The sequence below is a fragment of the Musca domestica genome, unplaced genomic scaffold (genome assembly GCF_030504385.1).
Source record: "Musca domestica strain aabys unplaced genomic scaffold, Musca_domestica.polishedcontigs.V.1.1 1, whole genome shotgun sequence".
Classification (NCBI taxonomy): domain Eukaryota; kingdom Metazoa; phylum Arthropoda; class Insecta; order Diptera; family Muscidae; genus Musca; species Musca domestica.
This window is the reverse complement of record NW_026712114.1, coordinates 6658015-6674345: the sequence shown is the minus strand read 5'-3', so window position 1 is coordinate 6674345 and position 16331 is coordinate 6658015. Positions and strand designations below refer to the sequence as shown.

The following is a 16331-nucleotide window of genomic DNA, read 5'->3' as shown; positions in this document are numbered from 1 at the left end:
AATTAACATCCGATTCCATTCAGACTTGGAACATTTCAATATTTCCATCAACACAAGATCTGTTATAAAGATGGTAGAGATCGGACAATTTCTTCTTGTACCTCCCCCACAAAGGGTCAACATTTTGAATAGCCAAAGCGATCATAAAATCCCAAATAAGCATCCGCTTCTCTTCATATTTCACACATCTCATCTTTTCTACTAACACAAGATCTGCTGTGAAGATGGAATGTATCGGTCCATTCCTTCCGGTATCGGTCCAAAATTTTGAATAAGAATGAAATTAACATCCGATTCCATTCAGACTTGGAACATCTGAATATTTCTATCAACAAAATATCTGTTATAAATATGGTAGTGATCGGAAAATTTCTTCTTGTACGTCCCCCACAAAGGGTCAAAATTTTGAATAGCCAAAGCGATCATAAAATTCCAAATAAGCATCCGGTTCACCTCATATTTCACACATCAAATTATTTCTACTAACACAAGATTTGCGGTGAAGATGGAACGTATCGGTCCATGCCTTCTGGTATCTGCCCCACAAAGGGTCAACATTTTGAATAATAAGTTGTAATATTTATAGCAGACTTAGGTCAGATACGAATTTGACGATATTGGCCAACTGCTACGGAACCTCCTCCCCCCATAAAGGGTCAACAGTGTGAATAATTATAAATCAAGTCTGAGGGTATACATCTGTCGGCAAAACCGACTGATACTATTTTACTTGTTTTTTGTTTTTTTTTTTTTTTTTTGAAAATTTCGACCTAGGGACGTACTAGAAGGAGTGGACCGATGTTGTCCATCTCCGAACTCGATCTAAGTTTGATAAAAATATTACGATGTACCAAATTTGGACCAAATCGAATACTCCTTTCGAGAGTTAACGTGCGCACCAGCCAGACAGACAGACGAACGGACGGACGGACATCGCTAGATCGATTTTAATTGTCCTAAAACGGATTTGGTTTAATGAGATCTGGGGTGTAAAACCATTATTTCGATGAGGCATGTTTGGCCAAACTGTAAAATTAATCCTTCTAAGCGTTATCTTTGATGGACGTTTTTATTTGCTCGCCAGTGTTTGATAGAACAAAACGATAGCGAGCGGTAGAAGTATTTGCTCATTTTTTTAGTACCGACCAGTCACTCGCTCATCGATATTTTCGCCAAAAACGATTATCATCATCATCATAGTGTGGTCGTCGGCGTCGTTGATGTCGCTGTTGCTGCCGTTGTCGTCGTCGTTGTGGTGTTCGGTGCTGCTGCGATATTATTATTGGCGAACCACTATTTCCAATCTCAACCAGCCCCGGTGCGCACCCACCCGCCCGCCGCCTTGCTAACCTTTCGACGAGCCATAAATGCAAACACACAAAGCACAGGAGGAAAATCAAGCGTTTTATTTGTTATTAAGGCAGCAAACAAAATTTAGCTAAGACCAGTTTAAATTGAACTACCGGAAAGTGAAGTCAAAACGAAGGACGGTAAATTAGAAGAATAATCGAAAAAAGGATTTGTGTTCTCTTCAAACGAAGAAAAAATTCTTTGAATAGAAAAAGAAACAAAATTTACAAAAAAAAAACCTAGCAAAAAAGGTCGTCAAACGAAAACGAACATAAAATTTTTTATGAAATTTTTATTTTAAGAAACGAACATTCACAACAACACACGCAAGTGCCAAATAATAAAGGTTAGTAAAAAGGTTAAAGAAAATTAAAAAAAAAAAAAATGAAAAAATATTAAATATTAAAATATTCCAATTAAGAACTGTGTAAAGTGAATTGAGTGAATTTTTATAATTAATTTGTTGTGCATTGTGAACTTCAAAAGGACATTCAAGGACAATGAAAGTACCTAATATAAGAGTCGATGGTGAAATTTTTTTAGTATTTATTTTTTAAAAAAGAAGTGTTGATATTTTTTGGAATATTTCTATTAAAAACTCAGGCTTAGTCCCATCATTGTTGCTTTTGAAAAAAACAATGTTAAATTTATTAGTGAAGATTTTCCAAAACCCCAACATCCTTCTTGTATTTCAAAAAGTATTCAATTCGTTGTTGTTATTGCCACTGCTGCCATTTTCATTGCCTTGTTACTGCCCTCAGTGGCGGAGGTGATTGAATGACAATTAAAAAAAATATTCCATTCACAAATGTAGTGTTGTCTGACTGACTGCCTGCCTGGCTGCCTATCAGTTTGTCTGTCTGCCAGGCCTGGCCTGCCTGATTGTGGAAAATCTTAAAGTGCGCCATAAATAAAATTGCAGAACAATCTCAACATTAGATTGTGCTGAAAATAATGGATGCTATTAATTTAATAATAATATCATTATTTTCTTTTTGATAATTCAATGATTTTTTTTCAAGGTTCAAGGCAAATTTTTTGAAGCCGCTTTAAACAAAAATTAAATAAATTCCCCAATTTTTCCAATAAATTATTTAATTTCTGAAAACATTCAACATTAATTAATTTTCAAAATCGAAAATTCTTGTTCTGCTTTTTAGAAATGCAACTCATTTGAGATTTGAAATATGGAATTGCACATTAGAGTCAAATGTCTGTAATGGATATTTGACGTAATAGAAATGCAATTATATATTTTCAAAAAAAACAGAACAAAAATTTTCGGTTTTGAAAATTAATTAATTTTAATGCTAAATATTTTCAGAAATTAAACAATTTATTGGAAAAATACAGTTCAGAGAAAACAGAAATAGATATGCGACATTGAAAATTTATTAGACTTTTTTTCAAAAAGTGTGATTTTTGAATAAGTCAAGGAAAGTTTTTCAAAAAAAAAAAAAAAAAAAAAAATAATAATAATAATAATAAGAATAATAATAATATGAAACAAGTTTAAAAGCAGCTAAGTTCGGAACCGAACTTTTAATACACTCCTCCATTTGGAAGGAACTTACAAAGTTTCAAAACAAAAATCCGAAAACCACCACTTAAATGTAAACCGTTATATGGGGACTATACAAAGACATTTACGAAATAGGCGGGTACTACAGCCTACGAACTTTAAATACGATACTTGAAACAATTCCAGTGAATAATATCGCTAAAATCATGCAAATACCGTATATCGGGAAGTACCGTTGAATGGAGGCTACACGAAAATGCGAACCTGCATACCAAATTTTTTGTCATAGGCTGTAGTACCCGTTGCGAACTGTTAATACGAAGTTTGTAACAGTTCCGGTGAATAACGTCGCAAAAATCATCAAAATACGGAATATCGGGAGGTATCGTTATATGGGGGATATACTAAGACGTGAACCTGCATACGAAATTTTTTGTTGTAGACTAGTACCCATTAAGATCTTCAAATACGCAAAACTTCAGCCTTTTATCTCAATACATTCCCGGCGAAGCGCTTGCTTGTGATGATCGATACTTTAGAATTTTTTAGTGCCAACCTTTCTTTCCAAAATACTCCAGACACAATAGTCCAATGGATTGGTATCCGGAGATTTTGGTGGCAATTGTGCTGGAAAAGAAGCAAGGAGCCTCATTTTGTAACCATTCTTGGGTTGCGCGTGCTGAGTGCGAAGGTGCTGAGTCCTGTTGGAATGTCCAAGGTCTGCGGCCAAAAAGTTTGCGTGTCTGAAAGTCTGATGCCAAGGTCGATTAATACGAGCGGTGAGCGACCCTCGGCTGTTATGTCGGCCCACACCATAACACCATGGCCGGTGCTTGAGTTCTGATGGTCAACCGAAGGTGCACATTTTCGCCTGACCTCTTTGGCAAGTAAACACGATGATTTTGTTTGTTTACAAACTGCTGGACAACGAATGTTTTCTCATCGAAGAAAACCAAATTCGGCAGTTCACCACTTTCGGCCAAGCGAAGCAGCTCTTTAGCTCTTTTGAGTCAATTTTCTTTCCGTTGCGGTATAAGTTTTTGCACTTTTTGTAATTTCAATGGCTTTACCCCAAACTCATTTTTTAATAATTGCCGAATGGAATTTGCGATATTTTCAGCTCACGAGCCACTGCGACGCGGTCGCTTTTTTAATTTTCGAACCATTTCTGCTGAGGTTGCACTTTTTTTCGTCCACTTCCTTAACGTCAGGCTACGCTACCAGTATCACGGTAACGAGCGATGGTACGAGACACAAAAGATTTATTCACATTTAAATGCTGGTGTGCCCTAAGGATATCCTCTTGTGGTTTTCCAGCCAAATATAAAGAAATCACTCTATCACGCTTGAATTCCATCACGAATAACTTTTTTTTGGAAAATTCACACCAAAATGCTTTTTTACGCTTGTTAGCAATATAATGAGCTGTCACGGGAATAATTTTAACAGCTGTCGGGCGAGTGGCTTAGAGTGGATAGCAGTCTGAAGTTGGTTGCAGTTTTTTTTTCATCTCACCCTGTATATACTCTGTAGGGTCCATCTTGAATATTTCGAGGAGTTACAAACGGAATGACGGAATGCTAACGCGACTGAGCCTCCAATGATCCATCCGCTTAGTCTAATTTTGGTTATTCTTTTCAAAATTTCTTCTGAAATCTCACGAATAAATACTTCAATGTGAGCTTTAACATAGCCCCTCAAAATCTGAAAATATGGAATTCAAATCAGAAAAATGTTCCCCTCTTTTGAGTTTCGTTGTAACCCCTCGAAATATAAATGTTAGACCCCACAAAGTATATATATTCTTGATCAGCTTAAAACTCTATGTCGATTAAGCTATGTCCGCCCCTCTGTGGAAGTTACTCTAGCCTCAGAACGAATTGAAGGAGGTTGATAAAATTTTGCTCAAATGAGTGTTTGGTCTGCAGGACTGACTATTAGTATTGAAAATGAGCTATATAGCCCCCATATAACGGTACCTCCCTATATTCGGTATTTTGCCGACATTGTCCACCGGAATTGTTTCAAATTTCGTATTTAAATATTTTAATGGCTTATGACAAAAATTGCTTGTGCACATCCACGTTTTCGTATGGACCCCAATATAACTCCCTATATTCAGTATTCTTAAGAACAGAACAGAACAGAATTGTTAACCGATTTTTTGAGAATTTCCAAATTTGCTCTTAATGGTGGAGGATATTCAAATTTTAGCCCGGTCAAGCTTACTGCTTTTTTGCTTGTTAGAATTTCGCTCGAGATCGGTTCAGATTTTAGATAAGCCAGTATTCCAAAAATTGTATGTTAACATGCATGTGAAAGTAAAGAGGATTAGAGACCGTAAAATCCATTATTTTGTGAACTGATACTCCTGCCATGGGAAAATTAAAGGGATCTAATTTTACTTATTTTAGAGTATTCTCCGTAAATATTATTATGTCTCAAAACCAAATATTTTTCTTCATTCCACCCTAATGTGCAAAAACCCCTCACACATACACACGTATAATGCTCCTCACAGATCATAATTGGCAAAAATAATTTACTGGTTTTAGATGCCGGCATCATCATCAGCATCAACAAACAAACAGTTTTAGAAAAATTCTTTTATCCATCACACCACCAAAACAGAGGAGGCAGAAAAAAACTACCAATACTTATTTTCGAATACCCATAACCTTCACAAAAAAAAACTTGATTTAGCCAACGGTAACCAAAAATTAAAAAAAAAGAGAAAAAAATCTGCAAAAATACACCTTTGTATGTATGTCAGTAAAGTTCAAATTTGTTTAAATTCTATACAACTGGGCAATTTTATGCTTGTTTTGTGTTACAATGTCAAATTGACAACAATCTCTGTTGCTGGTTGCTTTAGAAGGAGTGGAGTGGTGGGGATGGGAGGGCAGTGACGATGTTGATAATCAGCAGACAAAGTGGTAAATTAGACATGCAAAATATTTCGTCTTTTTTAATGTCGAATATAATTAATTTTTTGTTTTTTTTTTTTTTTTGCTATGTTTCTTTTCAAAAGGAAATTTACACTAACCGTGGCAGTGTGTGTGTGTGTGAGTGGTGGAGGTTAATTAATGTGCAAAATTTGTGAGAGACCCCTTTGCCGACCTTTAGTGGGTCAGAAGTATACCCCAAGAACTTTTAATTTTGTCATTTGGGTGGTATAAAATTTTTGCATTGAAAATTGCAGAATATGGTCCAAAGCTATATAAAGAAATAAGAGGTGTTAGTCGTGTTATGTCGTATGTTTTCAGTTTTCTTTTGTTCAGAGACCCTTAATGAAATTTGATTTAGAATATTATTTATTTTGACCTAATATGCAAAAAATGCAGTTTGTTGGGAGATTTTGACTCATTTTTGAAACATTAAAAATTAACGTAAAAAATGTAAATAAAAAATTTCTAAATTAAATATTGAAATTTCTTAAACCATTTTTATAAAAAAGTATTATACCTAGTTTACAGTTTATTCTGAGACTTATAGTGAAATTTTGTGTAGAATATTTCTTCCTTTGATACGGATCGTCTAAAACTAAGTTTCATATCACTTTTAGGCATCGATTCGAAAAAAACAAACAATTTTTGAGCAAAAAAGTTGTTTTTTTTTTCGATAAAATTGACACGGATAGTAATGTAGATATAGATTTGATGCCGTTGGGAACACATAGTGAAATTTTACGTAGAACCTTTCTGCCTTTGACATCACCTCCCTAATATTACGTTTTTGGACCTTTTTTGCATAAAATCAGATAACATGCATCTTTAACCCTAAAACGTGTTTTTAATGATATATAATGTAAATATAGATGTTATGTCGTTAGGCGGAACTCATAGTAAAATTTTACATAGAACTTTTTTGGCTTTGACGTCATTCCTCTAAAATGACGTCTTATGGAATTGAAATGGCGTGTGATGGCTTTATCGCTGTTTATAATTTTTTTTTACCGATTTTCGGCATTTACGTAAGTTTTGTTGTATTCCGAGACCCATCGGAAAATTTGATGACGAACAATTCTGTAAAATATATTGATTTGATTCAAACACATCTTAATGGAGTTTTTGTAGGTTTTTGAAGATGAGAACCCAAAAGAACACTTTAATGTCTAAACAGAGGGTTAATTTGCTTTACAAAAATATTCTCTGGACTTTTGCCAGAAATATTGCCACAGACACTATACATCTAAAATGCATAGTTTCTAGAGGAATCCTAATTGGAATAATTAAAAAAAAATAAATAAAAACGCACCCTACTTTGTTATTCCCCCATACAAACTTTCAAAAGGCACACACGTGTGGAATCCTTGCATTTCCGTATATGGTGTCGTCGGCAGATAGCAGTACGAGGATTATTTTTGGTCATACATTTTAACCCTCAAGCGAGTCAAATTGGGGTTTCTTTGGGTATAATCTAATTGAATCACATCATCGAGTATTTGTAGGTTATTGAAGATGAGGACCCAAATGAACCACTCAATAACCCGACTGAGGGTTAATTTTAATTTATTATTATTTTTTTTTACAAAAGTATTATCCGAATTTTTGCCAATAATATTGCCAAAGACACTACATATCTAAAATGCAAAGATTCTAAGGGTATCGTAAATAGTATATTTTCAAAAACATAAAAATTGGGCGGAACATTCCCACCCTATTTTGTTTACTTTCCCATTTAATGTTTCGTAAGGCCCGTCGGCAATATTACAGATAACAATACGAGGATTATTTTAGTCATAATTGTTAACCCTCAGGCGAGTCATCAAAGGGGTCTTTTTGGCCCTTTTCTTAAAACTTCCTTTAGACGGGATAAATATTCTACAACGTTATTTGCCATAAAATTCTACTATAGGTTGAAGAATACATCAAAAGTCTAAAGCTTACATAAACACCAAAAATTCTATAAATAAAAATCACATTTTAGGGTTAAAGCCGTACTGTTTTTGACTTTATGCAAAATTGTCCTACAAAGCATCAATTTAGAAGGACGATGTTAGAGAAAAACAGTAATGAAAGTCTTAAAGTCGGGCGGGGCTTCTAGACTCAATTCGGTCGTAAGTGCCAAATTCCATCCCATTGGGACAAATATTTGACGTTTGCTGCACAATAAAAGTTAAATCGGACGAAGTTATATATGGAAGCTATATACAAATCTGAACCGATCTCGATAAAATTTACCAAATGTATTTCTAAGCTGTATTTGATATATTTCCCCAAATATTGTTGTTGCATAGTGCATATTACGGCGGCGGTGGACAAAAATAACAAATCGGATGAACAATATATATGGGAGCTATAGTTATATCTGAACCGATTTCGATCAAATTTTGCATACATATTTTCAGGCCTAATTTGGGTGTATATGCAGAATTCCATACAATTCGGGCTGATATTACACGTTTGGTGCACAATAAAAGGCAAATTGGACGAAGATATATATGGGAGCTATATCTAAATTTTGACCGATTATCTCCAATTTCAATAGGGTTTGTCCTTGGGCCAAACAAAAGATCTTTGCAAAATTTCATCTGGATCGGGCAATAAATGCGACCTGTACTTTGTTTACAAAAATACATGGACAGACGGACGGACAGACGGACATGCATAAATCGACTCAGAATGTGATTCTATGCAGATCATCAAAAGGAACTATGGGTCTATCTCGTTTCCTTCTGTCTGTTACAAACAAATGCACAAAGACATAATACCCTGACCACCTTGTGGTGTAGGGTATAAAAAAATGTTCTTTATCAAATTTCACAATGAGTCACCAAAGAAAAGAAATCTGTATTTCCATTACAAATCAAAAAATGTTAAATTCGGTTTTGGAAAAAAAAACCTATGTTTTTTCATGGATTTTTCTTTGATCTTTTTTCGATTTAACACATTAAAGTAATATAAAATGTCGTTTTTTAAAAAAAAGTGTCAACAGAGAAAGTATTCTAAACCAAATTTCACCATGAGTCTCAGAATAAATTATATATTTAACTACAATGGTTTTTAAGAAAATTACATGCGAAATTAAATGATTCAGATTCTTTACCACACATTCTTTTTTTTTTCACATTTCACGTGGCCATATTCGTCCAGGTCAAAGAGTTAATGTTTGTATGCCATAAATTTTATTGACGAAATTTCAGAAAGTTCAGATAAGAAAATTGTGGAAATTTTCTGCCATACAATGGAAGTAAACGTTAGGTTCATTTTATTTGTGGAAATAAAATCATGGAATTTCCAAGAGTTTTAATTAAAAGGTTGTGGGTGGTTTCTCTTGTTCTGATGTTGATAATAAAATTTATGATTATGAGACACGAAACATTGCCTACAATTTGGGGGCGATATTTGTATGTTTTAAGAGTTTTAACTGTAGAGTACCCTTCTTCTTTTTTCCAATTTCATTTGAAATGTTACAAAAATGAGAAGATTGACATTGGAGGAAATATTAACTTTTAACATTCGACATTGATTGTTTAGCCTTTGTGTGTGTGTTTTCCCCGTCAAAAACCAAAGTCGTTGACTCTATTAATTTTCTAATAAAAGCTTGGTTTCACTTGAGTTGAATAGTTCTTTCTTGCCTGACCTTTGTTTCTTGTTGTTAAAATTATATGTTGTAAATTTGTTAAAAAAAAAACACAATTATACTAAACATCATTAGCGTCACCGCTAAAATTATAATTTCGTATTTTATGACACATTAGCACTCCAAAGAACACATATTTGATGTTGATGGTATAACAAAAAAAAAAAAAAAAAAAAAAAAAAAAAACTGGTAAAAAAGCTGTAAGTTTTGGCACGAATTTGGAAAGTTCTCAAAAACAATAAAATCCTTTAAAAATTCTGCTAAAATCTTAAAAATACCGAATATAGCCATTATATTGGGGTCTATACGAAGACGTGGACCTGCATAGGCAATTTTTGTCAAAAAAACATTAGAATATTCAAATGCGAAACTTTAAAAAATCGGTGAAAAATGTAGCTAAAATCATTAAAATACCGAATATCGGGAGGTACCGTTACATGGGGGCTATACGAAGACGTGGACCTGCACAGACAATTTTCTGTCTGAGGCTGTAGTATTCATTACGAACTTCAAATACCAAATTTAAAACAATTCTGGTGAATAATATCCCGAAAATCATAAAAATACCGAATATCGGGGGGTACCGTTATATGGGGGCTACGCGAAGACGTGGACCTGCACAGACAATTTTCTGTCTGAGGCTGTAGTATTCACTACGAACATCAAATACCAAATTTGAAAGAATTCCGTTGAATAATGTCACTAAAATCAACAAAGAACCGATTATAGGGAGGTTCCTTTATATGGATACGAAGACGTGGACCTGCACAGACAATTTTCTGTCTGAGGCTGTAACATCTATTTCGAACTTCAAATACCAAATTTGAAACAATTCCGATATTATATGGAGGCTATACCAAAACCTGGACCTACATGGCCCATTTTCAATATCAAAAATCCTGTAGACATAATATACATTTGAGTAAAATTTTAACAATCTACTTCAATTCGTTCGAAAGCTAGAGTGATTTCCACAGACGGACGACATCGCTAAATCGACATAGAAATTTATGCTGATCAAGAATATATATACTTTGTGGGGTCTAAAATGTATATTTCGAGGTGTTACAAACGGAATGACAATCTTAATATACCCTCCATACTATGTATGGTGGAAGGTATAAAAAAATCTACGTGGAAATGACTAGTATAGATACTGTTTCTATTTCAGGAGCTCAATTCAATTCATTTCTACTTTTTTTGCTTTTTAGAAAAAAAAAGCGCTTTGAAAGGTCATTAAAAAATTCCCGCTTCAACCAATTTTATGTTGCCTAGTGTACCATTCATCCCCTTAATTTGTGTAATTTTATCAAAACAACTACTTAGGTTAATGGCGCTAAATAAATTGGACTGTGCATATGTGACCCCTGCATTACAGACAACCGCCATTATTAACCCCTATTTATACGTTAGAATCAAGGTAATTTTGCTGTGCAAGCCCACATTTATTTTTGCCAAGAAATTACAAATTAATCATAATTTTAATAATTATATGTTAATTATTTTTAGATTAAATGAAATTATAAATAAATACACATGAATGGACAAGAGATTTCTACACTCAAATAGCAAAATGTTTTATTCGTGCGATTTAAGAGACATAAATGGAAGGCTTCCTTAGGAAAAGAAAATTCTGAATTTAAATTTCTATTAAACAAGTTAAAACGTATCAGTCGGTTTTGCCGACAGATGTATACCCTAGGAAAATGTTCGATTATTTAAATATATTTCCTCTTCTGTAATGATTATTTAAATTGGTGAGCCTCCATGGAATAGGTTCCGAAGGAATGGGCCCATATTGTCCATCTCATATCGGACCTAAAAAAAATGATATAAATGTTGCGACGTGGCATGTTTGGACTATATCGACTGCTTCCTTCACTTTATATGAAGAACGTGATAATTTGTAGAAAATGTTAAAAGTGTGCGCGCTGTACCAAATATAGTCGACCGCGTGCTTCATCTAATACAGATACATACATATGGTATTGGCAAAATTTCAAGAAAATCGAACATTTGTACCCAATTTTATGCGAAATCATAAATTCCGATAAATTTCATATTCATATCAGGATTCTGGTTGAGAGAAATATTTAGATATAGCTAGTTGTAAAGAATCGCCGACTTGTTTCTCAAGTTATGACGTATATAAGTATTGGAAATTGTTATCCTTTGTGGGTGAGGTACCAGAAGGGGTTCGCAATTTTCGAAATTTGATTGGATGCTTATTTCGCTTTCTTTGAGTGTTTTGTTTTTTAACATTTTGAACCCTATATAGAGAAGATTCCATACGAAATGGTCCGATCTCTACCGTCTTTATAACATTTCTTGTGATGGAAATATTGAGATGCACCAAGTCTGAATGGAATCGGATGTTAATTTCGCGTTTTATGAGCTTCATGGATATTCAAAATGTTTACCTTTTGTGTGTGTGTGTGGGGGGGGGGGGGGTTCCAGAAGAAGTGCATCGATATATCTTATCTTTACAGATGATCTTCTGTTTGTAGAAATAATGGGATAGTGGGAAATTTTAAGAGAGTTGGATGCTTATTTCGCGTTATTTGTGGGGGAGGTGCCAGAAGGGATGGTCCGATCTCTACCATATTTGTAACAGACCTTGTGTGGATGACAATATTGAGATGTGCCAAGTTTGAAGGGAATCGGATGTTTCTTTCGCATTTTAAGAGCTTCATGGGTATTTAAAATTTTGACACTTTGTGGCGTAGGTACCAAAGAAGGGCGCCGATATATCCCATCTTCACAGTAGATCTTGAGTGAAATTTGAAGAGAACCCGATGCTTATTTCGGATTTTATGCTCGCTTTGTTTATTCAAAACTTTGACCCTTTGTGGGGGAGGTATCAAAAGGAATGGTCCGATCTCTACCGTATTTGTAACAGACCTTGTGTGGATAGAAATATTGAGATGTGCCAAGTTTGAATGGAATCGGATATTAATTTCGCATTTTTAAAGCTTCATGGGTATTCAACATTTTGACACATTGTGGGGTAGGTACCAGAAGTAGTGCGCCGATATATCCCATCTTCGCACCAGATCTTGGGTTAATAAAAATATTGTGATGTTTGAAATTTGAAGACAATATGTTACAGTTTATTAGAGTTATAATTATTCAAAATGTTGACCCTTTGTGTGGGAGGTACTTGATGGAGTGAACCGATATTCACCATTTTCGCACCTGACCTAGCACTGACGCAAATATTAGGATTTGCAAAGTTGAAGCAAAAGTGCATCATCCTTTCTCTGTTTTTACAGTAAAATATTTTCTTTGAAAATGTCGACCTTTTGTGGGTCGAACTCGTCTAAATTTGATAATAATATTACAATGTACCAAGTTTGGACCAAATCGGATACTTCCTTCGAAAGTTATAGTGCGTACCAGCCAGCAGACAGATGGACCTCGCTAGATCGACTCCAAATGTCCTGAAACGGATTTGGTTTAAAAAGACCTAGGGTCTTAAGCCGTTATTTTGATGAGGCACGTTTTGGCCATATCAAATGATTAATACGCTCTCTAGCCATATGACTTGAGGGTATAATTAAGAAATATTTTTTAGGGTTTTCTGGGACCATAGATGCAATATATATTTTTTTTGATATATAATGAAATAGAGATTTCTTTTCTTTTGTAACTTATAGTGAAATTTGATAAAGAATATTTTTGTCTTCAATAACAACCATCTCAAATGATGTTTTGTAGGCGAATTTTGCATAAACTCGTCTGAAGTACGGGTTTAACACCAAATTGTGATTTTTATTTTTTGTATATTCCTGGCATTTAGGTAAGATTTAGACTTTTAGAAATTATATATACCCTCTCTAGCCATATGGCTGAGGGTATAAATAACAGTTTAGTTTTCCGGAGGATTAAGGTTTTCCCATAGAAAGACGTTAATTCAGCCTTTTTCGCATTGAAAAACTTTATTTTAGACAGGATATATTGGGTTTTTCATAGGAAAACTATAATACATATATTTCTAATTTTAAATGTGTTTCGCAATAGTATGAGGTGTGTGGCCGCTCGGACTGATTCCTGAAAATGGAAAGTGCACACACCATCAATTGCTCGTATTTATTACAAATATACATATCAATCCATATGTAATTCAGAGAACAATAGAAAGCAAATAATTGACGCCCCAACACGTGTTGCTGTGATGGGAACTTGAACAGTCAATCGGTATTATATTCTAACATAGACGACGACAACCTGATAATAGACTAAAGCGGCTGCGTCTCTAATTTATTATTAATATCATATTCCATAAATAATTATATTCATTTATGAGCAGTGTATTTAACAACGGAAAAAAAGACGGGGACTAAATATGAATGAAGCAGGCAGAGTACCCTGTCAACAACCACAATTTGAATTCTATTCAGAGTTCATTATTTTTTTCGCTATAAGCGGGTAATTGTAGGGAAAATTATATACATATATATCGATCGGCATCACAGCGAATCCATTTGCATTGTATTAATATTCTAATAATTTCGAAACTACTTAACGGTATTTTTTTTAATTAATTCCATTTCCGCTTGATTTGATTTAAAAATGATGATGAAAACGTGTTGATATATAGATAGGAGAACTTGGATTGGACCCAGCTGAATTGTGTGTTTCCATAGGGAAATGTTGAAATCGGGCCAGTTGGATTGAGTTTTTCTGTAGGAAAACTTAAATTCGGGTCAGTTGAATGACGTTTTCGATAGGGAAATTTAAATTCAGTTCATTTATTTGGGTTTTCTAAGGGAAAAACTTGTTACCAGTCCTGTAAAATACTTGCTACAAAAACGGTGATTCAGTCCTCCGGAAATTGACTTTCTATTAGAAAATCTCTTGGCTGAATTATATTTTCCATAGGAAAACTTGTTAAAGGCTTAGGTGATAAAATAAAAGGTCAAACGTCTATTGTACTTTTGAACCCCCAAAAAATATGTAAATAATTATCAAAACCAGAATATAGCAATCAAGTTTAATTGCGTGCTGTAAAGATACTAAATAATATAAAATATTGAAAATTCGGATTTGTTAGCGAGTAGCCAGGCAAAATAATTTTTACGTGTGGGGTATAATAAAATATAATAAAAAATATTGAAAATTCAAATCTTTAGGAACCTTTAAAAATAATTACGTTATGTGTGGAGTATAAGGCCAGCCAGGAAAAAAAATCAGACAATTCTCATCATCTTTGGTTAAACTCAATCAGGTTTATAACCAAATTTTGAATTTTTGATTTTTTATTTTATAAAAATCAAAACAAATGTGAAACAGTTTTTTGAAACTAATAAATTTGAGTATGAAACCAAAACAAAATATCCCACAAAATTTGAAGCCAGGAATCAAAAAAAGAACAACCGAACTTTGGATGCCCTCCACCCCACAACCGAACTTTGAATGCCCTCCAATAAAATCCGTTAAAAATTCTGTTAAAATCTTTAAAATACCGAATGTAGCTGTTATATTAGGGTCTACACGACGACATGGACCTGCATAGGTAACACTTGTCATAAGCCATTACAATATTCAAATGTGAAACTTAAAAAAAAAAAATCGGTGAATAATGTACCTAAAATCATCAAAATACCGAATATCGGGAGGTACCGTTATATGAGGGCTATACGAAGACATGGACGACCTGTACAGACAAACTTCTATTTTAGGCTGTAGTATCCATTAAGAACTTCAAATACCAAATTTGAAACAATTCCGGTGAATAATGTCGCTAAAATCGACAAAGTATCGAATATTGGGAGGTACCATATGGGGGCTATACGAAAACGTGGACGACCTGCACAGACAATTTTCTGTCTTAGGCTGTAGCATCCATTACGAACATCAAATACCCAATTTGAAACAATTCCGGTGAATAATGTCGTTCAAATCATCAAAATACCAAATATCGGGAGGTACCGTTATATGGGGGCTACACGAAGACGTGGACGACCTGCACGGACAATTTTCTGCCTTAGGCTGTGGTATCCATTACGAACATCAAATAACAAATTTGAAAGAATTCCGGTCCGGACAAAGTACCGAATATCGGGAAGTATCGTTATATGGGGGCTATACGACAATACAGACAATTTTCTGTCATAGGCTGTAGTATCCATTACGAACTTCAATTGCGAAATTTGAAACAATTCCGGTAAATAATGTCGCTAAAATCATAAAAATACCGAATGTCGGGGGGTACCCTTATATGGGGGCTATTCGATGACGATGACGTCATTGGCTGTAGTATTAATTACGAACTTCAAATACTAAATTTGAAATAGTTCCGGTAAAGAATGGCGCTAAAATCATCGAAATACCGAATATCGCGGGGGGGGGGGGGGGCGTTATTTGGGGGCTATACGAAGACGTGGACCTGAATGGTTCATTTTCTGTCTAAGGATGTAGTATCTATTACGAACTTCAAATACCAAATTTAAAACAAATCCGGTAAATAATGACCGTTATATGGGGGCTGTACGAAGACTTACATGGCCCATGTTTAATACCAAAAGTCCTGCAGACACTATATACATTTGAGTAAAATTTTATCAATTTACTTCATTTCGTTCGTAAGCTAGAGTGATTTCCACAGACGGATAGACGGACAGATGGACGGACATCGCTAAATCGACATAGAATTGTATGCTGATCAAGAATATATATACTTTGTGGGGTCTAAAGTGTATATTTCGAGGTGTTACAAATGGAATCACAAATTTAATATAATCTCCATAGTATGGTGAAGCGTAGAAAAATCAGAATCGAATTTCGACGGTCTTGCTTCTTTTATGTATTTGAATTTGCATAAAAATTCAAAACGTTTTATAGTGAAACGTATGTATTTGAGTAAGAAATAAAA

General features: G+C 34.3%; 1 protein-coding gene across 2 annotated transcripts in view; it reads left to right on the top strand.

Moving 5' to 3' along the window:
• Positions 1–16331, top strand: part of LOC101887512 (acyl-CoA Delta(11) desaturase-like) — a 67224-nt gene that overhangs the window by 34229 nt on the left and 16664 nt on the right. Inside the window, exon 1 of one of the 2 annotated variants that reach the window (XM_005185152.3) lies at positions 1431–1696. The exons of the other annotated variant lie outside the window; for it this stretch is intronic. The gene's annotated coding sequence lies outside the window, so the exon portion shown is untranslated. Of the gene's footprint in view, positions 1–1430; positions 1697–16331 lie in introns of those variants that run through there. 2 annotated transcript variants of the gene reach the window in all.